At 61.5% G+C, this 23542-nt stretch overlaps 5 pseudogenes; all 5 read left to right on the forward strand.

Annotated features, from left to right (window-relative positions):
- Positions 1-3905: 3905 nt before the first annotated feature.
- Positions 3906-4024, forward strand: LOC142863985 (uncharacterized; annotated as a pseudogene).
- Positions 4025-7975: 3951 nt separating this feature from the next.
- LOC142863986 (uncharacterized) lies at positions 7976-8094 on the forward strand (annotated as a pseudogene).
- A 3957-nt stretch (positions 8095-12051) lies between these two features.
- On the forward strand, positions 12052-12170 carry LOC142863987 (uncharacterized; annotated as a pseudogene).
- A 3926-nt stretch (positions 12171-16096) lies between these two features.
- Positions 16097-16215, forward strand: LOC142863988 (uncharacterized; annotated as a pseudogene).
- Positions 16216-20175: 3960 nt separating this feature from the next.
- On the forward strand, positions 20176-20294 carry LOC142863989 (uncharacterized; annotated as a pseudogene).
- The last annotated feature ends 3248 nt before the right edge of the window (positions 20295-23542 follow it).

Genomic DNA, 23542 nt, shown 5'->3' on the forward strand with positions numbered 1-23542 from the left:
TTTTTTGCCTCTGGTTCTGTCGCGTTTCTGGGAGTGCGGGGGCGGCCCGGGGTGGGGGTGACCCCCACCCTCAGCGCCCGCCGCGGTGCCTGGCGCCCCAGCCCGCACCGTGGGGCCTCCTCTTGTCCCGAGCCGCGACACCGCCGCCACGCGGCAGCATGCGTGGCTTCTGGACTGTCAGGTCTCAGACCAAAGGTCTGCTCTGTGGGAACCGACACGCTGGAGGAAACCTTGAGAGTCTGAGAGGGGAGGGAGTTCCCGAAGAAGGCCAGGATGTCATTTTGAGGGAGTATGTGACCAGAACTCCTCCCGTTGCTTTTGGGGTTCTATGGGCTACACGTAGGAATCTCTGGTGGTGGCACCTGATGTTGGGGGATCCGGAGTCACACCCAGACCTGCTCCACAGGCCTCCTTTTACTTTTCTCTTCGGATTCGTTATTTATTTATTTATTTATTTATTTATTTTTTTTTGAGACAGAGTCTCGGTTTGTGGCCCAGGCTAGAGTGAGTGCCGTGGCGTCAGCCTAGCTCACAGCAACTTCAAACTCCTGGGCTGGAGTGATCCTTCTGCCTCAGCCTCCCGGGTAGCTGGGACTACAGGCATGCGCCACCATGCCCAGCTAATTTTTTATATATATATATATATATCAGTTGGCCAATTAATTTCTTTCTATTGATAGTAGAGACGGGGTCTCGCTCTTGCTCAGGCTGGTTTTGAACTCCTGACCTTGAGCAATCCACCCGCCTCGGCCTCCCAAGAGCTAGGATTACAGGCGTGAGCCACAGCGCCCGGCCGGATTCATTATTTTTAAAAAGTGTCTCTTATCTCTATTATTGCATTTTCTTTTCTCTCTCTTTTCAAGCAGATGATGGGAGTCCAAGTATTAAGGTGACATGTGTTGCCCGTGCCCCCCTCTCCCACCCCCGTGTTCTTATTCATTTACCTCTCATGTTGTTCCAGCGTATTGTGGGGGTACCAATGTTAAGGTCGGGTGCGTTGCCCTCTCCCAGCCTCCCCCCTCGGGTCAGAGCTTCAAGTGCGCCCATCCCCCAGTCGGTGCGCACCCACCGCATTCCTAATGGATGTGTATGCCCATCCCCTCCCCACACCCGCCCGACACCCACCCGATGAAGGTGATTCCTCTGTGTCCACTTAGGTGTCCATCAGTTCGTACCCATTTGCTGGTGAGCGTGAGCACGTGGTGCTCGTGTGTCCATTCTTGGGATACTTGGCTTACTGGAACGGGTTCCAGCTCTGGCCAGGAGAACCACGAGAGGTGCCCCCTCACCGCTGCTCCTCATAGCCGAATAGCACTCCGTGGTGTCCACGCGCCACATTTCATTTACGCACTCGTGGGTCGATGGGCACTCGGGTCGCTTCCAGGTCTTTGCGATTGTGACTTGTGCCCTGACTCTAACCCTAACCCTTACCCAGCCCGTCTCCTCCACGGCCCCTGCCTGACTGACTCCTTCCCGCCCGGCCTGTCACCTGTCACCGTCCTCTGCCCCTGCCTGACACGCTCCTCCCCGCCCGGGCTGTCACCGTCCTCGGCCCCTGCCTGACGGGGCTCCTCCGTCGCCTGGGCCTTCCAAGGGCTTGGTGTGGACGCTGGTTCCAGGACGCCCTCCCAGGAAGCCGGTAGCAGGGCGGCTGCGGCGTCTCCCGCAACCCAACCGTCCGACGGCCGGCCGGCCGGCCGCCCGTCCCTAAGTGGCCTGCGGGGGACGTGCTCCCGCTGTGCCGTGGGGGCCCAGCCTGGTGTCTTCTCTGAGGCCCCGCGGCTGCCGCTCCCCGCAAGGGGAGAGCCGCGGAGGTGGGGACCGCCTCCTCATGGGGACGTACACCCAGCTCTCCACGTCGGATTCCGGGGCTCTCTGTCCTGCCAGAAGGCCCAGCTGGCCTGCGGGTCCTTAGAGTGGCAAAAACATCCGAAAACTGAGATTGAGGGTCTGGTGGGTGTCTGCACTTTTGTGCTGGGCACCCCAGGGAGGCCCGGGGGCTGGCTGGACAACGCGGTCTGCTGGGCTGGGGGGGGGGTTTGGAGGAGCAACTGATGCCCTTTGCACTTTGGGTAGCAAGTGTCTGAGGTGTCTCTGGGCCCTGCGCCATGTGGGGGCGGGGGCGGGGGCGGGGTGGGAGGAGGAGGAGGAGGAGGAGGACGAGGAGGAGGAGGCGGGAAGGGCTGTGGCCTGCAGTCGTGTTCCCCGGGGTGGCACGGCATGTGGCTTCTTCCACAGGCTGCTTGGCCTGGGCTCCCTGCACCTGGGCCTTTGGAGGACTGGCCCTGTGCTTGCCAACACTTCCTGCAGGGACCCAGAGCTGGGAGGTTGCATCTCTCAGCCCTGGGTCGGGCAGAGCCCCAGCGGGCCATGCCCACAAGCTCTCTCAGCACGGGTCCCCCAGAAGGCTCCTTTGGGACCAGGATTCTCTTGCGGGTGACTCTTTAAGGTCTGGCCCCTGGATGGAGGGGCACCAGGAGTAGAGGAGCAGGAAGGGGAAGGGGGTGGCCATGCGAGGGGACACTTTCAGGCCAAGTCCCAGCTTCAGCCTGATCCTCCTAGGAACCCCGGGGTGTACATCACACCTCCTGGTTGCCCCGCTCTGAGACAAGGAGCCGGGCTTCGCATTCCCACAGCAGCCAGTCGTGGGCTGAGGACACCTGGGGCGTTGGGAACTCCCTGGCTTCTCCTTGGATTAACATCTGGAGCTGCTTGGGAATCGTGCCGCCACACACACCCGAGTGCAGGTGTCTTCTGCACAGACTGCGGGCCTCGCTCTTCTGAATGCCGCTAGCTCGCCACCCACCCACGGGTGACCCTGGTCAGGGTACTTTCTCTCAGGGGCAGACTCTGATCCGGGCGGGCTACCGGTGTCTCTGTTTGCTCCTTTCTTTCTTCCATTTCGGGAAAGGCTTCCTTACTGGGTGTGGAAATCTCCAATGCCTTTCCTCGCCTATTCTGTCAGCTTTCAAATTCTCTTTCAGTTGCCACCCTCACAGATGGATTAGGAAACTCTTTCCGGTGCACTCATTAGTGAAATGACCTCAATGACGCTGGAATCCAATATCTAGTCGCCGATTTTTAGCGAGTCCACACGCCAGGGTGGTTGGGGTCCAATGCAGCCCCTGCCAGGCCCAGGCCCCTTGGACTGGGCCACAGGAGGACACAGAGGAGCGTCCCGGCCCCCACGGTAGCGTTGCCGGCAGTTCTCCAAGGGCTTGGGGGTTTTCCAGAGGGAGGAGATGGAGGGGACTGATTTCTTCAGCGCCCCACAAACCACGCCACCCCACCCCACCCATGGGACACATCCCGAGAGAGAGAGAGAGAGAGAGAGAGAGAGAGAGAGAGAGAGAGAGAGAGAGAGAGAGAGAGAGAGAGAGAGACGCCCCATACACTCGCTCCCCTCCCCCGTGCGCTGTGCCCCAGCCCTGGCCCGGGGGAATAGGCGGCCGCCCGGCCACAGGGCGCGGGGCGCAGCTGAAAGGGGTTGTGGGGGAGGGCGGCCCCTGGCTGGGGTCAAAGGGCGAGCGCCCCGCCCGCCCGCCCGTGCGCAGTCAGCGCGCTGGGGGTGGGGGCGGGGAGGTGAAGGAGGCCAGGCGAGGAGAGGAGGGGGGCTGGAAGGTCTCCACCTTGGCGGGTCCAGCCGTGGAGGCGCATCTTGTGTGAGTGTGAGTGAGTGAGTGAGTGTGAGTGTGAGTGTGTGTGTATAGAGAGACAGCCCCCAACCCCGGCCCGCCGCTCCCTGCCCGCCCCGCCTGTCACCCCCGCCCGCCGGACCCGGCCGGCGAACTCAACAGGCCCGGCCCGGCGCGGGTCAGCGCCGGCGCGGGGCCTGGGGCGGGAGGAGGCGGCGGGGAAGCGCAGAGAGGCTCGGCTTCTTGAGCGGGGCAGGGGCGCCCTCCGGCGTCCACGGCCACACCACCCTGAACGCGCCCGATCTCCTCTGGTCTCGGAAGCTAAGCAGGGTCGGGCCTGGTTAGAACTTGGATGGGAGACCGCCCGGGAATACCGGGTGCCTTAGGCTTCTTCTTCTTCTTTTTTTTTTTTTTTTGCCTCTGGTTCTGTCGCGTTTCTGGGAGTGCGGGGGCGGCCCGGGGTGGGGGTGACCCCCACCCTCAGCGCCCGCCGCGGTGCCTGGCGCCCCAGCCCGCACCGTGGGGCCTCCTCTTGTCCCGAGCCGCGACACCGCCGCCACGCGGCAGCATGCGTGGCTTCTGGACTGTCAGGTCTCAGACCAAAGGTCTGCTCTGTGGGAACCGACACGCTGGAGGAAACCTTGAGAGTCTGAGAGGGGAGGGAGTTCCCGAAGAAGGCCAGGATGTCATTTTGAGGGAGTATGTGACCAGAACTCCTCCCGTTGCTTTTGGGGTTCTATGGGCTACACGTAGGAATCTCTGGTGGTGGCACCTGATGTTGGGGGATCCGGAGTCACACCCAGACCTGCTCCACAGGCCTCCTTTTACTTTTCTCTTCGGATTCGTTATTTTTTTATTTATTTATTTATTTATTTATTTATTTATTTATTTATTTATTTTTTTTTTTTTTTTTTGAGACAGAGTCTCGGTTTGTTGCCCAGGCTAGAGTGAGTGCCGTGGCGTCAGCCTAGCTCACAGCAACTTCAAACTCCTGGGCTGGAGTGATCCTTCTGCCTCAGCCTCCCGGGTAGCTGGGACTACAGGCATGTGCCACCATGCCCAGCTAATTTTTTATATATATATATATATCAGTTGGCCAATTAATTTCTTTCTATTGATAGTAGAGACGGGGTCTCGCTCTTGCTCAGGCTGGTTTTGAACTCCTGACCTTGAGCAATCCACCCGCCTCGGCCTCCCAAGAGCTAGGATTACAGGCGTGAGCCACAGCGCCCGGCCGGATTCATTATTTTTAAAAAGTGTCTCTTATCTCTATTATTGCATTTTCTTTTCTCTCTCTTTTCAAGCAGATGATGGGAGTCCAAGTATTAAGGTGACATGTGTTGCCCGTGCCCCCCTCTCCCACCCCCGTGTTCTTATTCATTTACCTCTCATGTTGTTCCAGCGTATTGTGGGGGTACCAATGTTAAGGTCGGGTGCGTTGCCCTCTCCCAGCCTCCCCCCTCGGGTCAGAGCTTCAAGTGCGCCCATCCCCCAGTCGGTGCGCACCCACCGCATTCCTAATGGATGTGTATGCCCACCCCTCCCCACACCCGCCCGACACCCACCCGATGAAGGTGATTCCTCTGTGTCCACTTAGGTGTCCATCAGTTCGTACCCATTTGCTGGTGAGCGTGAGCACGTGGTGCTCGTGTGTCCATTCTTGGGATACTTGGCTTACTGGAACGGGTTCCAGCTCTGGCCAGGAGAACCACGAGAGGTGCCCCCTCACCGCTGCTCCTCATAGCCGAATAGCACTCCGTGGTGTCCACGCGCCACATTTCATTTACGCACTCGTGGGTCGATGGGCACTCGGGTCGCTTCCAGGTCTTTGCGATTGTGACTTGTGCCCTGACTCTAACCCTAACCCTTACCCAGCCCGTCTCCTCCACGGCCCCTGCCTGACTGACTCCTTCCCGCCCGGCCTGTCACCTGTCACCGTCCTCTGCCCCTGCCTGACACGCTCCTCCCCGCCCGGGCTGTCACCGTCCTCGGCCCCTGCCTGACGGGGCTCCTCCGTCGCCTGGGCCTTCCAAGGGCTTGGTGTGGACGCTGGTTCCAGGACGCCCTCCCAGGAAGCCGGTAGCAGGGCGGCTGCGGCGTCTCCCGCAACCCAACCGTCCGACGGCCGGCCGGCCGGCCGCCCGTCCCTAAGTGGCCTGCGGGGGACGTGCTCCCGCTGTGCCGTGGGGGCCCAGCCTGGTGTCTTCTCTGAGGCCCCGCGGCTGCCGCTCCCCGCAAGGGGAGAGCCGCGGAGGTGGGGACCGCCTCCTCATGGGGACGTACACCCAGCTCTCCACGTCGGATTCCCGGGGCTCTCTGTCCTGCCAGAAGGCCCAGCTGGCCTGCGGGTCCTTAGAGTGGCAAAAACATCCGAAAACTGAGATTGAGGGTCTGGTGGGTGTCTGCACTTTTGTGCTGGGCACCCCAGGGAGGCCCGGGGGCTGGCTGGACAACGCGGTCTGCTGGGCTGGGGGGGGGGTTTGGAGGAGCAACTGATGCCCTTTGCACTTTGGGTAGCAAGTGTCTGAGGTGTCTCTGGGCCCTGCGCCATGTGGGGGCGGGGGCGGGGGCGGGGTGGGAGGAGGAGGAGGAGGAGGAGGACGAGGAGGAGGAGGCGGGAAGGGCTGTGGCCTGCAGTCGTGTTCCCCGGGGTGGCACGGCATGTGGCTTCTTCCACAGGCTGCTTGGCCTGGGCTCCCTGCACCTGGGCCTTTGGAGGACTGGCCCTGTGCTTGCCAACACTTCCTGCAGGGACCCAGAGCTGGGAGGTTGCATCTCTCAGCCCTGGGTCGGGCAGAGCCCCAGCGGGCCATGCCCACAAGCTCTCTCAGCACGGGTCCCCCAGAAGGCTCCTTTGGGACCAGGATTCTCTTGCGGGTGACTCTTTAAGGTCTGGCCCCTGGATGGAGGGGCACCAGGAGTAGAGGAGCAGGAAGGGGAAGGGGGTGGCCATGCGAGGGGACACTTTCAGGCCAAGTCCCAGCTTCAGCCTGATCCTCCTAGGAACCCCGGGGTGTACATCACACCTCCTGGTTGCCCCGCTCTGAGACAAGGAGCCGGGCTTCGCATTCCCACAGCAGCCAGTCGTGGGCTGAGGACACCTGGGGCGTTGGGAACTCCCTGGCTTCTCCTTGGATTAACATCTGGAGCTGCTTGGGAATCGTGCCGCCACACACACCCGAGTGCAGGTGTCTTCTGCACAGACTGCGGGCCTCGCTCTTCTGAATGCCGCTAGCTCGCCACCCACCCACGGGTGACCCTGGTCAGGGTACTTTCTCTCAGGGGCAGACTCTGATCCGGGCGGGCTACCGGTGTCTCTGTTTGCTCCTTTCTTTCTTCCATTTCGGGAAAGGCTTCCTTACTGGGTGTGGAAATCTCCAATGCCTTTCCTCGCCTATTCTGTCAGCTTTCAAATTCTCTTTCAGTTGCCACCCTCACAGATGGATTAGGAAACTCTTTCCGGTGCACTCATTAGTGAAATGACCTCAATGACGCTGGAATCCAATATCTAGTCGCCGATTTTTAGCGAGTCCACACGCCAGGGTGGTTGGGGTCCAATGCAGCCCCTGCCAGGCCCAGGCCCCTTGGACTGGGCCACAGGAGGACACAGAGGAGCGTCCCGGCCCCCACGGTAGCGTTGCCGGCAGTTCTCCAAGGGCTTGGGGGTTTTCCAGAGGGAGGAGATGGAGGGGACTGATTTCTTCAGCGCCCCACAAACCACGCCACCCCACCCCACCCATGGGACACATCCCGAGAGAGAGAGAGAGAGAGAGAGAGAGAGAGAGAGAGAGAGAGAGAGAGAGAGAGAGAGAGAGAGACGCCCCATACACTCGCTCCCCTCCCCCGTGCGCTGTGCCCCAGCCCTGGCCCGGGGGAATAGGCGGCCGCCCGGCCACAGGGCGCGGGGCGCAGCTGAAAGGGGTTGTGGGGGAGGGCGGCCCCTGGCTGGGGTCAAAGGGCGAGCGCCCCGCCCGCCCGCCCGTGCGCAGTCAGCGCGCTGGGGGTGGGGGCGGGGAGGTGAAGGAGGCCAGGCGAGGAGAGGAGGGGGGCTGGAAGGTCTCCACCTTGGCGGGTCCAGCCGTGGAGGCGCATCTTGTGTGAGTGTGAGTGAGTGAGTGAGTGTGAGTGTGAGTGTGTGTGTATAGAGAGACAGCCCCCAACCCCGGCCCGCCGCTCCCTGCCCGCCCCGCCTGTCACCCCCGCCCGCCGGACCCGGCCGGCGAACTCAACAGGCCCGGCCCGGCGCGGGTCAGCGCCGGCGCGGGGCCTGGGGCGGGAGGAGGCGGCGGGGAAGCGCAGAGAGGCTCGGCTTCTTGAGCGGGGCAGGGGCGCCCTCCGGCGTCCACGGCCACACCACCCTGAACGCGCCCGATCTCCTCTGGTCTCGGAAGCTAAGCAGGGTCGGGCCTGGTTAGAACTTGGATGGGAGACCGCCCGGGAATACCGGGTGCCTTAGGCTTCTTCTTCTTCTTTTTTTTTTTTTTTTTGCCTCTGGTTCTGTCGCGTTTCTGGGAGTGCGGGGGCGGCCCGGGGTGGGGGTGACCCCCACCCTCAGCGCCCGCCGCGGTGCCTGGCGCCCCAGCCCGCACCGTGGGGCCTCCTCTTGTCCCGAGCCGCGACACCGCCGCCACGCGGCAGCATGCGTGGCTTCTGGACTGTCAGGTCTCAGACCAAAGGTCTGCTCTGTGGGAACCGACACGCTGGAGGAAACCTTGAGAGTCTGAGAGGGGAGGGAGTTCCCGAAGAAGGCCAGGATGTCATTTTGAGGGAGTATGTGACCAGAACTCCTCCCGTTGCTTTTGGGGTTCTATGGGCTACACGTAGGAATCTCTGGTGGTGGCACCTGATGTTGGGGGATCCGGAGTCACACCCAGACCTGCTCCACAGGCCTCCTTTTACTTTTCTCTTCGGATTCGTTATTTTTTTATTTATTTATTTATTTATTTATTTATTTATTTATTTATTTATTTTTTTTTTTTTGAGACAGAGTCTCGGTTTGTTGCCCAGGCTAGAGTGAGTGCCGTGGCGTCAGCCTAGCTCACAGCAACTTCAAACTCCTGGGCTGGAGTGATCCTTCTGCCTCAGCCTCCCGGGTAGCTGGGACTACAGGCATGTGCCACCATGCCCAGCTAATTTTTTATATATATATATATATCAGTTGGCCAATTAATTTCTTTCTATTGATAGTAGAGACGGGGTCTCGCTCTTGCTCAGGCTGGTTTTGAACTCCTGACCTTGAGCAATCCACCCGCCTCGGCCTCCCAAGAGCTAGGATTACAGGCGTGAGCCACAGCGCCCGGCCGGATTCATTATTTTTAAAAAGTGTCTCTTATCTCTATTATTGCATTTTCTTTTCTCTCTCTTTTCAAGCAGATGATGGGAGTCCAAGTATTAAGGTGACATGTGTTGCCCGTGCCCCCCTCTCCCACCCCCGTGTTCTTATTCATTTACCTCTCATGTTGTTCCAGCGTATTGTGGGGGTACCAATGTTAAGGTCGGGTGCGTTGCCCTCTCCCAGCCTCCCCCCTCGGGTCAGAGCTTCAAGTGCGCCCATCCCCCAGTCGGTGCGCACCCACCGCATTCCTAATGGATGTGTATGCCCATCCCCTCCCCACACCCGCCCGACACCCACCCGATGAAGGTGATTCCTCTGTGTCCACTTAGGTGTCCATCAGTTCGTACCCATTTGCTGGTGAGCGTGAGCACGTGGTGCTCGTGTGTCCATTCTTGGGATACTTGGCTTACTGGAACGGGTTCCAGCTCTGGCCAGGAGAACCACGAGAGGTGCCCCCTCACCGCTGCTCCTCATAGCCGAATAGCACTCCGTGGTGTCCACGCGCCACATTTCATTTACGCACTCGTGGGTCGATGGGCACTCGGGTCGCTTCCAGGTCTTTGCGATTGTGACTTGTGCCCTGACTCTAACCCTAACCCTTACCCAGCCCGTCTCCTCCACGGCCCCTGCCTGACTGACTCCTTCCCGCCCGGCCTGTCACCTGTCACCGTCCTCTGCCCCTGCCTGACACGCTCCTCCCCGCCCGGGCTGTCACCGTCCTCGGCCCCTGCCTGACGGGGCTCCTCCGTCGCCTGGGCCTTCCAAGGGCTTGGTGTGGACGCTGGTTCCAGGACGCCCTCCCAGGAAGCCGGTAGCAGGGCGGCTGCGGCGTCTCCCGCAACCCAACCGTCCGACGGCCGGCCGGCCAGCCGGCCGCCCGTCCCTAAGTGGCCTGCGGGGGACGTGCTCCCGCTGTGCCGTGGGGGCCCAGCCTGGTGTCTTCTCTGAGGCCCCGCGGCTGCCGCTCCCCACAAGGGGAGAGCCGCGGAGGTGGGGACCGCCTCCTCATGGGGACGTACACCCAGCTCTCCACGTCGGATTCCGGGGCTCTCTGTCCTGCCAGAAGGCCCAGCTGGCCTGCGGGTCCTTAGAGTGGCAAAAACATCCGAAAACTGAGATTGAGGGTCTGGTGGGTGTCTGCACTTTTGTGCTGGGCACCCCAGGGAGGCCCGGGGGCTGGCTGGACAACGCGGTCTGCTGGGCTGGGGGGGGGGTTTGGAGGAGCAACTGATGCCCTTTGCACTTTGGGTAGCAAGTGTCTGAGGTGTCTCTGGGCCCTGCGCCATGTGGGGGCGGGGGCGGGGGCGGGGTGGGAGGAGGAGGAGGAGGAGGAGGACGAGGAGGAGGAGGCGGGAAGGGCTGTGGCCTGCAGTCGTGTTCCCCGGGGTGGCACGGCATGTGGCTTCTTCCACAGGCTGCTTGGCCTGGGCTCCCTGCACCTGGGCCTTTGGAGGACTGGCCCTGTGCTTGCCAACACTTCCTGCAGGGACCCAGAGCTGGGAGGTTGCATCTCTCAGCCCTGGGTCGGGCAGAGCCCCAGCGGGCCATGCCCACAAGCTCTCTCAGCACGGGTCCCCCAGAAGGCTCCTTTGGGACCAGGATTCTCTTGCGGGTGACTCTTTAAGGTCTGGCCCCTGGATGGAGGGGCACCAGGAGTAGAGGAGCAGGAAGGGGAAGGGGGTGGCCATGCGAGGGGACACTTTCAGGCCAAGTCCCAGCTTCAGCCTGATCCTCCTAGGAACCCCGGGGTGGACATCACACCTCCTGGTTGCCCCGCTCTGAGACAAGGAGCCGGGCTTCGCATTCCCACAGCAGCCAGTCGTGGGCTGAGGACACCTGGGGCGTTGGGAACTCCCTGGCTTCTCCTTGGATTAACATCTGGAGCTGCTTGGGAATCGTGCCGCCACACACACCCGAGTGCAGGTGTCTTCTGCACAGACTGCGGGCCTCGCTCTTCTGAATGCCGCTAGCTCGCCACCCACCCACGGGTGACCCTGGTCAGGGTGCTTTCTCTCAGGGGCAGACTCTGATCCGGGCGGGCTACCGGTGTCTCTGTTTGCTCCTTTCTTTCTTCCATTTCGGGAAAGGCTTCCTTACTGGGTGTGGAAATCTCCAATGCCTTTCCTCGCCTATTCTGTCAGCTTTCAAATTCTCTTTCAGTTGCCACCCTCACAGATGGATTAGGAAACTCTTTCCGGTGCACTCATTAGTGAAATGACCTCAATGACGCTGGAATCCAATATCTAGTCGCCGATTTTTAGCGAGTCCACACGCCAGGGTGGTTGGGGTCCAATGCAGCCCCTGCCAGGCCCAGGCCCCTTGGACTGGGCCACAGGAGGACACAGAGGAGCGTCCCGGCCCCCACGGTAGCGTTGCCGGCAGTTCTCCAAGGGCTTGGGGGTTTTCCAGAGGGAGGAGATGGAGGGGACTGATTTCTTCAGCGCCCCACAAACCACGCCACCCCACCCCACCCATGGGACACATCCCGAGAGAGAGAGAGAGAGAGAGAGAGAGAGAGAGAGAGAGAGAGAGAGAGAGAGAGAGAGAGAGAGAGAGAGACGCCCCATACACTCGCTCCCCTCCCCCGTGCGCTGTGCCCCAGCCCTGGCCCGGGGGAATAGGCGGCCGCCCGGCCACAGGGCGCGGGGCGCAGCTGAAAGGGGTTGTGGGGGAGGGCGGCCCCTGGCTGGGGTCAAAGGGCGAGCGCCCCGCCCGCCCGCCCGTGCGCAGTCAGCGCGCTGGGGGTGGGGGCGGGGAGGTGAAGGAGGCCAGGCGAGGAGAGGAGGGGGGCTGGAAGGTCTCCACCTTGGCGGGTCCAGCCGTGGAGGCGCATCTTGTGTGAGTGTGAGTGAGTGAGTGAGTGTGAGTGTGAGTGTGTGTGTATAGAGAGACAGCCCCCAACCCCGGCCCGCCGCTCCCTGCCCGCCCCGCCTGTCACCCCCGCCCGCCGGACCCGGCCGGCGAACTCAACAGGCCCGGCCCGGCGCGGGTCAGCGCCGGCGCGGGGCCTGGGGCGGGAGGAGGCGGCGGGGAAGCGCAGAGAGGCTCGGCTTCTTGAGCGGGGCAGGGGCGCCCTCCGGCGTCCACGGCCACACCACCCTGAACGCGCCCGATCTCCTCTGGTCTCGGAAGCTAAGCAGGGTCGGGCCTGGTTAGAACTTGGATGGGAGACCGCCCGGGAATACCGGGTGCCTTAGGCTTCTTCTTCTTCTTTTTTTTTTTTTTTTGCCTCTGGTTCTGTCGCGTTTCTGGGAGTGCGGGGGCGGCCCGGGGTGGGGGTGACCCCCACCCTCAGCGCCCGCCGCGGTGCCTGGCGCCCCAGCCCGCACCGTGGGGCCTCCTCTTGTCCCGAGCCGCGACACCGCCGCCACGCGGCAGCATGCGTGGCTTCTGGACTGTCAGGTCTCAGACCAAAGGTCTGCTCTGTGGGAACCGACACGCTGGAGGAAACCTTGAGAGTCTGAGAGGGGAGGGAGTTCCCGAAGAAGGCCAGGATGTCATTTTGAGGGAGTATGTGACCAGAACTCCTCCCGTTGCTTTTGGGGTTCTATGGGCTACACGTAGGAATCTCTGGTGGTGGCACCTGATGTTGGGGGATCCGGAGTCACACCCAGACCTGCTCCACAGGCCTCCTTTTACTTTTCTCTTCGGATTCGTTATTTATTTATTTATTTATTTATTTTTTTTTTTTTGAGACAGAGTCTCGGTTTGTTGCCCAGGCTAGAGTGAGTGCCGTGGCGTCAGCCTAGCTCACAGCAACTTCAAACTCCTGGGCTGGAGTGATCCTTCTGCCTCAGCCTCCCGGGTAGCTGGGACTACAGGCATGCGCCACCATGCCCAGCTAATTTTTTATATATATATATATATATCAGTTGGCCAATTAATTTCTTTCTATTGATAGTAGAGACGGGGTCTCGCTCTTGCTCAGGCTGGTTTTGAACTCCTGACCTTGAGCAATCCACCCGCCTCGGCCTCCCAAGAGCTAGGATTACAGGCGTGAGCCACAGCGCCCGGCCGGATTCATTATTTTTAAAAAGTGTCTCTTATCTCTATTATTGCATTTTCTTTTCTCTCTCTTTTCAAGCAGATGATGGGAGTCCAAGTATTAAGGTGACATGTGTTGCCCGTGCCCCCCTCTCCCACCCCCGTGTTCTTATTCATTTACCTCTCATGTTGTTCCAGCGTATTGTGGGGGTACCAATGTTAAGGTCGGGTGCGTTGCCCTCTCCCAGCCTCCCCCCTCGGGTCAGAGCTTCAAGTGCGCCCATCCCCCAGTCGGTGCGCACCCACCGCATTCCTAATGGATGTGTATGCCCATCCCCTCCCCACACCCGCCCGACACCCACCCGATGAAGGTGATTCCTCTGTGTCCACTTAGGTGTCCATCAGTTCGTACCCATTTGCTGGTGAGCGTGAGCACGTGGTGCTCGTGTGTCCATTCTTGGGATACTTGGCTTACTGGAACGGGTTCCAGCTCTGGCCAGGAGAACCACGAGAGGTGCCCCCTCACCGCTGCTCCTCATAGCCGAATAGCACTCCGTGGTGTCCACGCGCCACATTTCATTTACGCACTCGTGGGTCGATGGGCACTCGGGTCGCTTCCAGGTCTTTGCGATTGTGACTTGTGCCCTGACTCTAACCCTAACCCTTACCCAGCCCGTCTCCTCCACGGCCCCTGCCTGACTGACTCCTTCCCGCCCGGCCTGTCACCTGTCACCGTCCTCTGCCCCTGCCTGACACGCTCCTCCCCGCCCGGGCTGTCACCGTCCTCGGCCCCTGCCTGACGGGGCTCCTCCGTCGCCTGGGCCTTCCAAGGGCTTGGTGTGGACGCTGGTTCCAGGACGCCCTCCCAGGAAGCCGGTAGCAGGGCGGCTGCGGCGTCTCCCGCAACCCAACCGTCCGACGGCCGGCCGGCCGGCCGCCCGTCCCTAAGTGGCCTGCGGGGGACGTGCTCCCGCTGTGCCGTGGGGGCCCAGCCTGGTGTCTTCTCTGAGGCCCCGCGGCTGCCGCTCCCCGCAAGGGGAGAGCCGCGGAGGTGGGGACCGCCTCCTCATGGGGACGTACACCCAGCTCTCCACGTCGGATTCCGGGGCTCTCTGTCCTGCCAGAAGGCCCAGCTGGCCTGCGGGTCCTTAGAGTGGCAAAAACATCCGAAAACTGAGATTGAGGGTCTGGTGGGTGTCTGCACTTTTGTGCTGGGCACCCCAGGGAGGCCCGGGGGCTGGCTGGACAACGCGGTCTGCTGGGCTGGGGGGGGGGTTTGGAGGAGCAACTGATGCCCTTTGCACTTTGGGTAGCAAGTGTCTGAGGTGTCTCTGGGCCCTGCGCCATGTGGGGGCGGGGGCGGGGGCGGGGTGGGAGGAGGAGGAGGAGGAGGAGGACGAGGAGGAGGAGGCGGGAAGGGCTGTGGCCTGCAGTCGTGTTCCCCGGGGTGGCACGGCATGTGGCTTCTTCCACAGGCTGCTTGGCCTGGGCTCCCTGCACCTGGGCCTTTGGAGGACTGGCCCTGTGCTTGCCAACACTTCCTGCAGGGACCCAGAGCTGGGAGGTTGCATCTCTCAGCCCTGGGTCGGGCAGAGCCCCAGCGGGCCATGCCCACAAGCTCTCTCAGCACGGGTCCCCCAGAAGGCTCCTTTGGGACCAGGATTCTCTTGCGGGTGACTCTTTAAGGTCTGGCCCCTGGATGGAGGGGCACCAGGAGTAGAGGAGCAGGAAGGGGAAGGGGGTGGCCATGCGAGGGGACACTTTCAGGCCAAGTCCCAGCTTCAGCCTGATCCTCCTAGGAACCCCGGGGTGTACATCACACCTCCTGGTTGCCCCGCTCTGAGACAAGGAGCCGGGCTTCGCATTCCCACAGCAGCCAGTCGTGGGCTGAGGACACCTGGGGCGTTGGGAACTCCCTGGCTTCTCCTTGGATTAACATCTGGAGCTGCTTGGGAATCGTGCCGCCACACACACCCGAGTGCAGGTGTCTTCTGCACAGACTGCGGGCCTCGCTCTTCTGAATGCCGCTAGCTCGCCACCCACCCACGGGTGACCCTGGTCAGGGTACTTTCTCTCAGGGGCAGACTCTGATCCGGGCGGGCTACCGGTGTCTCTGTTTGCTCCTTTCTTTCTTCCATTTCGGGAAAGGCTTCCTTACTGGGTGTGGAAATCTCCAATGCCTTTCCTCGCCTATTCTGTCAGCTTTCAAATTCTCTTTCAGTTGCCACCCTCACAGATGGATTAGGAAACTCTTTCCGGTGCACTCATTAGTGAAATGACCTCAATGACGCTGGAATCCAATATCTAGTCGCCGATTTTTAGCGAGTCCACACGCCAGGGTGGTTGGGGTCCAATGCAGCCCCTGCCAGGCCCAGGCCCCTTGGACTGGGCCACAGGAGGACACAGAGGAGCGTCCCGGCCCCCACGGTAGCGTTGCCGGCAGTTCTCCAAGGGCTTGGGGGTTTTCCAGAGGGAGGAGATGGAGGGGACTGATTTCTTCAGCGCCCCACAAACCACGCCACCCCACCCCACCCATGGGACACATCCCGAGAGAGAGAGAGAGAGAGAGAGAGAGAGAGAGAGAGAGAGAGAGAGAGAGAGAGAGAGAGAGAGAGAGAGACGCCCCATACACTCGCTCCCCTCCCCCGTGCGCTGTGCCCCAGCCCTGGCCCGGGGGAATAGGCGGCCGCCCGGCCACAGGGCGCGGGGCGCAGCTGAAAGGGGTTGTGGGGGAGGGCGGCCCCTGGCTGGGGTCAAAGGGCGAGCGCCCCGCCCGCCCGCCCGTGCGCAGTCAGCGCGCTGGGGGTGGGGGCGGGGAGGTGAAGGAGGCCAGGCGAGGAGAGGAGGGGGGCTGGAAGGTCTCCACCTTGGCGGGTCCAGCCGTGGAGGCGCATCTTGTGTGAGTGTGAGTGAGTGAGTGAGTGTGAGTGTGAGTGTGTGTGTATAGAGAGACAGCCCCCAACCCCGGCCCGCCGCTCCCTGCCCGCCCCGCCTGTCACCCCCGCCCGCCGGACCCGGCCGGCGAACTCAACAGGCCCGGCCCGGCGCGGGTCAGCGCCGGCGCGGGGCCTGGGGCGGGAGGAGGCGGCGGGGAAGCGCAGAGAGGCTCGGCTTCTTGAGCGGGGCAGGGGCGCCCTCCGGCGTCCACGGCCACACCACCCTGAACGCGCCCGATCTCCTCTGGTCTCGGAAGCTAAGCAGGGTCGGGCCTGGTTAGAACTTGGATGGGAGACCGCCCGGGAATACCGGGTGCCTTAGGCTTCTTCTTCTTCTTTTTTTTTTTTTTTTGCCTCTGGTTCTGTCGCGTTTCTGGGAGTGCGGGGGCGGCCCGGGGTGGGGGTGACCCCCACCCTCAGCGCCCGCCGCGGTGCCTGGCGCCCCAGCCCGCACCGTGGGGCCTCCTCTTGTCCCGAGCCGCGACACCGCCGCCACGCGGCAGCATGCGTGGCTTCTGGACTGTCAGGTCTCAGACCAAAGGTCTGCTCTGTGGGAACCGACACGCTGGAGGAAACCTTGAGAGTCTGAGAGGGGAGGGAGTTCCCGAAGAAGGCCAGGATGTCATTTTGAGGGAGTATGTGACCAGAACTCCTCCCGTTGCTTTTGGGGTTCTATGGGCTACACGTAGGAATCTCTGGTGGTGGCACCTGATGTTGGGGGATCCGGAGTCACACCCAGACCTGCTCCACAGGCCTCCTTTTACTTTTCTCTTCGGATTCGTTATTTTTTTATTTATTTATTTATTTATTTATTTATTTATTTATTTATTTATTTATTTTTTTTTTTTTTTTTTGAGACAGAGTCTCGGTTTGTTGCCCAGGCTAGAGTGAGTGCCGTGGCGTCAGCCTAGCTCACAGCAACTTCAAACTCCTGGGCTGGAGTGATCCTTCTGCCTCAGCCTCCCGGGTAGCTGGGACTACAGGCATGTGCCACCATGCCCAGCTAATTTTTTATATATATATATATATCAGTTGGCCAATTAATTTCTTTCTATTGATAGTAGAGACGGGGTCTCGCTCTTGCTCAGGCTGGTTTTGAACTCCTGACCTTGAGCAATCCACCCGCCTCGGCCTCCCAAGAGCTAGGATTACAGGCGTGAGCCACAGCGCCCGGCCGGATTCATTATTTTTAAAAAGTGTCTCTTATCTCTATTATTGCATTTTCTTTTCTCTCTCTTTTCAAGCAGATGATGGGAGTCCAAGTATTAAGGTGACATGTGTTGCCCGTGCCCCCCTCTCCCACCCCCGTGTTCTTATTCATTTACCTCTCATGTTGTTCCAGCGTATTGTGGGGGTACCAATGTTAAGGTCGGGTGCGTTGCCCTCTCCCAGCCTCCCCCCTCGGGTCAGAGCTTCAAGTGCGCCCATCCCCCAGTCGGTGCGCACCCACCGCATTCCTAATGGATGTGTATGCCCATCCCCTCCCCACACCCGCCCGACACCCACCCGATGAAGGTGATTCCTCTGTGTCCACTTAGGTGTCCATCAGTTCGTACCCATTTGCTGGTGAGCGTGAGCACGTGGTGCTCGTGTGTCCATTCTTGGGATACTTGGCTTACTGGAACGGGTTCCAGCTCTGGCCAGGAGAACCACGAGAGGTGCCCCCTCACCGCTGCTCCTCATAGCCGAATAGCACTCCGTGGTGTCCACGCGCCACATTTCATTTACGCACTCGTGGGTCGATGGGCACTCGGGTCGCTTCCAGGTCTTTGCGATTGTGACTTGTGCCCTGACTCTAACCCTAACCCTTACCCAGCCCGTCTCCTCCACGGCCCCTGCCTGACTGACTCCTTCCCGCCCGGCCTGTCACCTGTCACCGTCCTCTGCCCCTGCCTGACACGCTCCTCCCCGCCCGGGCTGTCACCGTCCTCGGCCCCTGCCTGACGGGGCTCCTCCGTCGCCTGGGCCTTCCAAGGGCTTGGTGTGGACGCTGGTTCCAGGACGCCCTCCCAGGAAGCCGGTAGCAGGGCGGCTGCGGCGTCTCCCGCAACCCAACCGTCCGACGGCCGGCCGGCCGGCCGCCCGTCCCTAAGTGGCCTGCGGGGGACGTGCTCCCGCTGTGCCGTGGGGGCCCAGCCTGGTGTCTTCTCTGAGGCCCCGCGGCTGCCGCTCCCCGCAAGGGGAGAGCCGCGGAGGTGGGGACCGCCTCCTCATGGGGACGTACACCCAGCTCTCCACGTCGGATTCCGGGGCTCTCTGTCCTGCCAGAAGGCCCAGCTGGCCTGCGGGTCCTTAGAGTGGCAAAAACATCCGAAAACTGAGATTGAGGGTCTGGTGGGTGTCTGCACTTTTGTGCTGGGCACCCCAGGGAGGCCCGGGGGCTGGCTGGACAACGCGGTCTGCTGGGCTGGGGGGGGGGGTTTGGAGGAGCAACTGATGCCCTTTGCACTTTGGGTAGCAAGTGTCTGAGGTGTCTCTGGGCCCTGCGCCATGTGGGGGCGGGGGCGGGGGCGGGGTGGGAGGAGGAGGAGGAGGAGGAGGACGAGGAGGAGGAGGCGGGAAGGGCTGTGGCCTGCAGTCGTGTTCCCCGGGGTGGCACGGCATGTGGCTTCTTCCACAGGCTGCTTGGCCTGGGCTCCCTGCACCTGGGCCTTTGGAGGACTGGCCCTGTGCTTGCCAACACTTCCTGCAGGGACCCAGAGCTGGGAGGTTGCATCTCTCAGCCCTGGGTCGGGCAGAGCCCCAGCGGGCCATGCCCACAAGCTCTCTCAGCACGGGTCCCCCAGAAGGCTCCTTTGGGACCAGGATTCTCTTGCGGGTGACTCTTTAAGGTCTGGCCCCTGGATGGAGGGGCACCAGGAGTAGAGGAGCAGGAAGGGGAAGGGGGTGGCCATGCGAGGGGACACTTTCAGGCCAAGTCCCAGCTTCAGCCTGATCCTCCTAGGAACCCCGGGGTGTACATCACACCTCCTGGTTGCCCCGCTCTGAGACAAGGAGCCGGGCTTCGCATTCCCACAGCAGCCAGTCGTGGGCTGAGGACACCTGGGGCGTTGGGAACTCCCTGGCTTCTCCTTGGATTAACATCTGGAGCTGCTTGGGAATCGTGCCGCCACACACACCCGAGTGCAGGTGTCTTCTGCACAGACTGCGGGCCTCGCTCTTCTGAATGCCGCTAGCTCGCCACCCACCCACGGGTGACCCTGGTCAGGGTACTTTCTCTCAGGGGCAGACTCTGATCCGGGCGGGCTACCGGTGTCTCTGTTTGCTCCTTTCTTTCTTCCATTTCGGGAAAGGCTTCCTTACTGGGTGTGGAAATCTCCAATGCCTTTCCTCGCCTATTCTGTCAGCTTTCAAATTCTCTTTCAGTTGCCACCCTCACAGATGGATTAGGAAACTCTTTCCGGTGCACTCATTAGTGAAATGACCTCAATGACGCTGGAATCCAATATCTAGTCGCCGATTTTTAGCGAGTCCACACGCCAGGGTGGTTGGGGTCCAATGCAGCCCCTGCCAGGCCCAGGCCCCTTGGACTGGGCCACAGGAGGACACAGAGGAGCGTCCCGGCCCCCACGGTAGCGTTGCCGGCAGTTCTCCAAGGGCTTGGGGGTTTTCCAGAGGGAGGAGATGGAGGGGACTGATTTCTTCAGCGCCCCACAAACCACGCCACCCCACCCCACCCATGGGACACATCCCGAGAGAGAGAGAGAGAGAGAGAGAGAGAGAGAGAGAGAGAGAGAGAGAGAGAGAGAGAGAGAGAGAGAGAGAGACGCCCCATACACTCGCTCCCCTCCCCCGTGCGCTGTGCCCCAGCCCTGGCCCGGGGGAATAGGCGGCCGCCCGGCCACAGGGCGCGGGGCGCAGCTGAAAGGGGTTGTGGGGGAGGGCGGCCCCTGGCTGGGGTCAAAGGGCGAGCGCCCCGCCCGCCCATGCGCAGTCAGCGCGCTGGGGGTGGGGGCGGGGAGGTGAAGGAGGCCAGGCGAGGAGAGGAGGGGGGCTGGAAGGTCTCCACCTTGGCGGGTCCAGCCGTGGAGGCGCATCTTGTGTGAGTGTGAGTGAGTGAGTGAGTGTGAGTGTGAGTGTGTGTGTATAGAGAGACAGCCCCCAACCCCGGCCCGCCGCTCCCTGCCCGCCCCGCCTGTCACCCCCGCCCGCCGGACCCGGCCGGCGAACTCAACAGGCCCGGCCCGGCGCGGGTCAGCGCCGGCGCGGGGCCTGGGGCGGGAGGAGGCGGCGGGGAAGCGCAGAGAGGCTCGGCTTCTTGAGCGGGGCAGGGGCGCCCTCCGGCGTCCACGGCCACACCACCCTGAACGCGCCCGATCTCCTCTGGTCTCGGAAGCTAAGCAGGGTCGGGCCTGGTTAGAACTTGGATGGGAGACCGCCCGGGAATACCGGGTGCCTTAGGCTTCTTCTTCTTCTTTTTTTTTTTTTTTTGCCTCTGGTTCTGTCGCGTTTCTGGGAGTGCGGGGGCGGCCCGGGGTGGGGGTGACCCCCACCCTCAGCGCCCGCCGCGGTGCCTGGCGCCCCAGCCCGCACCGTGGGGCCTCCTCTTGTCCCGAGCCGCGACACCGCCGCCACGCGGCAGCATGCGTGGCTTCTGGACTGTCAGGTCTCAGACCAAAGGTCTGCTCTGTGGGAACCGACACGCTGGAGGAAACCTTGAGAGTCTGAGAGGGGAGGGAGTTCCCGAAGAAGGCCAGGATGTCATTTTGAGGGAGTATGTGACCAGAACTCCTCCCGTTGCTTTTGGGGTTCTATGGGCTACACGTAGGAATCTTTGGTGGTGGCACCTGATGTTGGGGGATCCGGAGTCACACCCAGACCTGCTCCACAGGCCTCCTTTTACTTTTCTCTTCGGATTCGTTATTTTTTTATTTTTTTATTTATTTATTTATTTATTTATTTATTTATTTATTTATTTATTTATTTATTTTTTTTGAGACAGAGTCTCGGTTTGTTGCCCAGGCTAGAGTGAGTGCCGTGGCGTCAGCCTAGCTCACAGCAACTTCAAACTCCTGGGCTGGAGTGATCCTTCTGCCTCAGCCTCCCGGGTAGCTGGGACTACAGGCATGCGCCACCATGCCCAGCTAATTTTTTATATATATATATATATCAGTTGGCCAATTAATTTCTTTCTATTGATAGTAGAGACGGGGTCTCGCTCTTGCTCAGGCTGGTTTTGAACTCCTGACCTTGAGCAATCCACCCGCCTCGGCCTCCCAAGAGCTAGGATTACAGGCGTGAGCCACAGCGCCCGGCCGGATTCATTATTTTTAAAAAGTGTCTCTTATCTCTATTATTGCATTTTCTTTTCTCTCTCTTTTCAAGCAGATGATGGGAGTCCAAGTATTAAGGTGACATGTGTTGCCCGTGCCCCCCTCTCCCACCCCCGTGTTCTTATTCATTTACCTCTCATGTTGTTCCAGCGTATTGTGGGGGTACCAATGTTAAGGTCGGGTGCGTTGCCCTCTCCCAGCCTCCCCCCTCGGGTCAGAGCTTCAAGTGCGCCCATCCCCCAGTCGGTGCGCACCCACCCCATTCCTAATGGATGTGTATGCCCATCCCCTCCCCACACCCGCCCGACACCCACCCGATGAAGGTGATTCCTCTGTGTCCACTTAGGTGTCCATCAGTTCGTACCCATTTGCTGGTGAGCGTGAGCACGTGGTGCTCGTGTGTCCATTCTTGGGATACTTGGCTTACTGGAACGGGTTCCAGCTCTGGCCAGGAGAACCACGAGAGGTGCCCCCTCACCGCTGCTCCTCATAGCCAAATAGCACTCCGTGGTGTCCACGCGCCACATTTCATTTACGCACTCGTGGGTCGATGGGCACTCGGGTCGCTTCCAGGTCTTTGCGATTGTGACTTGTGCCCTGACTCTAACCCTAACCCTTACCCAGCCCGTCTCCTCCACGGCCCCTGCCTGACTGACTCCTTCCCGCCCGGCCTGTCACCTGTCACCGTCCTCTGCCCCTGCCTGACACGCTCCTCCCCGCCCGGGCTGTCACCGTCCTCGGCCCCTGCCTGACGGGGCTCCTCCGTCGCCTGGGCCTTCCAAGGGCTTGGTGTGGACGCTGGTTCCAGGACGCCCTCCCAGGAAGCCGGTAGCAGGGCGGCTGCGGCGTCTCCCGCAACCCAACCGTCCGACGGCCGGCCGGCCAGCCGGCCGCCCGTCCCTAAGTGGCCTGCGGGGGACGTGCTCCCGCTGTGCTGTGGGGGCCCAGCCTGGTGTCTTCTCTGAGGCCCCGCGGCTGCCGCTCCCCGCAAGGGGAGAGCCGCGGAGGTGGGGACCGCCTCCTCATGGGGACGTACACCCAGCTCTCCACGTCGGATTCCGGGGCTCTCTGTCCTGCCAGAAGGCCCAGCTGGCCTGCGGGTCCTTAGAGTGGCAAAAACATCCGAAAACTGAGATTGAGGGTCTGGTGGGTGTCTGCACTTTTGTGCTGGGCACCCCAGGGAGGCCCGGGGGCTGGCTGGACAACGCGGTCTGCTGGGCTGGGGGGGGGGGTTTGGAGGAGCAACTGATGCCCTTTGCACTTTGGGTAGCAAGTGTCTGAGGTGTCTCTGGGCCCTGCGCCATGTGGGGGCGGGGGCGGGGGCGGGGTGGGAGGAGGAGGAGGAGGAGGAGGACGAGGAGGAGGAGGCGGGAAGGGCTGTGGCCTGCAGTCGTGTTCCCCGGGGTGGCACGGCATGTGGCTTCTTCCACAGGCTGCTTGGCCTGGGCTCCCTGCACCTGGGCCTTTGGAGGACTGGCCCTGTGCTTGCCAACACTTCCTGCAGGGACCCAGAGCTGGGAGGTTGCATCTCTCAGCCCTGGGTCGGGCAGAGCCCCAGCGGGCCATGCCCACAAGCTCTCTCAGCACGGGTCCCCCAGAAGGCTCCTTTGGGACCAGGATTCTCTTGCGGGTGACTCTTTAAGGTCTGGCCCCTGGATGGAGGGGCACCAGGAGTAGAGGAGCAGGAAGGGGAAGGGGGTGGCCATGCGAGGGGACACTTTCAGGCCAAGTCCCAGCTTCAGCCTGATCCTCCTAGGAACCCCGGGGTGTACATCACACCTCCTGGTTGCCCCGCTCTGAGACAAGGAGCCGGGCTTCGCATTCCCACAGCAGCCAGTCGTGGGCTGAGGACACCTGGGGCGTTGGGAACTCCCTGGCTTCTCCTTGGATTAACATCTGGAGCTGCTTGGGAATCGTGCCGCCACACACACCCGAGTGCAGGTGTCTTCTGCACAGACTGCGGGCCTCGCTCTTCTGAATGCCGCTAGCTCGCCACCCACCCACGGGTGACCCTGGTCAGGGTGCTTTCTCTCAGGGGCAGACTCTGATCCGGGCGGGCTACCGGTGTCTCTGTTTGCTCCTTTCTTTCTTCCATTTCGGGAAAGGCTTCCTTACTGGGTGTGGAAATCTCCAATGCCTTTCCTCGCCTATTCTGTCAGCTTTCAAATTCTCTTTCAGTTGCCACCCTCACAGATGGATTAGGAAACTCTTTCCGGTGCACTCATTAGTGAAATGACCTCAATGACGCTGGAATCCAATATCTAGTCGCCGATTTTTAGCGAGTCCACACGCCAGGGTGGTTGGGGTCCAATGCAGCCCCTGCCAGGCCCAGGCCCCTTGGACTGGGCCACAGGAGGACACAGAGGAGCGTCCCGGCCC

Source organism: Microcebus murinus, chromosome 23, assembly GCF_040939455.1.
Source record: "Microcebus murinus isolate Inina chromosome 23, M.murinus_Inina_mat1.0, whole genome shotgun sequence".
Classification (NCBI taxonomy): Eukaryota; Metazoa; Chordata; class Mammalia; order Primates; family Cheirogaleidae; genus Microcebus; species Microcebus murinus.